This window comes from Mirounga leonina, unplaced genomic scaffold, assembly GCF_011800145.1.
Source record: "Mirounga leonina isolate KUSES-001 unplaced genomic scaffold, KU_Mleo_1.0 Mir_95, whole genome shotgun sequence".
Classification (NCBI taxonomy): domain Eukaryota; kingdom Metazoa; phylum Chordata; class Mammalia; order Carnivora; family Phocidae; genus Mirounga; species Mirounga leonina.
In genome coordinates, this window is record NW_023270865.1 from 21,686,157 (window position 1) to 21,687,678 (window position 1,522).

Sequence of the window (1,522 nt, forward strand, 5' to 3'; positions counted from 1 at the left end):
CACCCAGGAGTTCTCCATTCATACCAGAATCTGTCACCTAGCCTTCCGCATATCTGTGTTTCTCTGAGCTTTTGTGTCATCAGCACAGAAGGCAAAAAGAGAAAGTTAGGGAATTCCATCTTGCCTTATTGCTCTTGGAAAATGACCCCAGCTATGCATACAAGGGATTCCCAAATAAAATTAATACTGTAATTTATTAATTTTCAATGTTGATTAGCACTAGACTACAGTTTATGATACAGGTGCTTGGTGACTTTAATTATATAAATTTGGTGATTAAGTGAAAAAAAAGTTGGGAAGAATACCAGGAATAGGAGAGGTAGTTGGAACGAGAGTTTTACTTCAAGCCAATGAATTCTCTTGTGAAGAATATATGTTTTTATCTAGTACATCTTGTTGCCTACTTGAAAAATTGGTTTCCTCACATGTAAGATCAGGAAGTGGACAGGATTACAAATTGTCTAGCCCTCCTCTTGGTTATTAAGGAAGGTCTATTATTCTAGGACACATAGATTTTACAAATAAATTTGAAAGAAAGCATGTTTTCCACAGAGCAGATGGTTCCATCTTTACAAAATTTGGTGTTACATGAAATGCATAGATGAAGTTTATCAAGTGACTGAAGCCACATCCCTTAGAGGCTATTTCAGTCTTTAGAATCTTCAGAGTGAAATATGGGAAATAATTTTGGATTTGAATTGAACTGGGGTTAAAAGCTACCTAGTGTCTTACAATCAGAGAAATTATTTGAATTTTCTTGAATGGAGGCATCCTTTTAACACTTTCATCTTATTAGAAAGTCTTTAGTTAAACTATTTTAAGTAAATTAAATTGGATGAATTAAATTGATGTAAAAGGATGGTAAGACAAAATAAAGTTATTTTTCTTCTCACCTCCAAATAGTTCTTAAACTATATTTAATCTTTTTAAAAATATATGTATATTTGAAACACTTCAAAAACTCTGAATTTCCTCTGAGGTGAGTCTTTCCCTCCCCATGTACCCCTACCCCTGCCTCGATTCAACTACCCAGGGAACACCATCCTAAAATGTCATAAAATTACCTAATATTTTCAGTGTCTATGAACTCACTGAAAGCATATTTATGAAAGTATGTTACAACATTTTGAATGAATGAATGAATGAATGAATTTTTAAAAGATTATTTATTTATTTATTCATGAGAGACAGAGAGAGAGAGAGAAGCAGAGGGAGAAGCAGGCTCCCGCGGAGCAGGGAGCCCGATGCGGAACTCGATCCCAGGACCCTGGGATCATGACCTGAGCTGAAGGCAGACGCTTAACCGTCTGAGCCACCCAGGCGCCCCCATTTTGAATTAATTTAAATTTGAAATAAATAATAAAGTATTTGCACTGAAGTGATTGTTTTTATTTTTGTTCCATGATGCAATTAATTTAGTAATTCTTTAGTCTCTATAATCCTGAAAGGCTTGATGAAGTATATAAGTATGCACTTGTATTAACTTTGACCTGATAGGATGCACAATATTGTAAATTCTTCA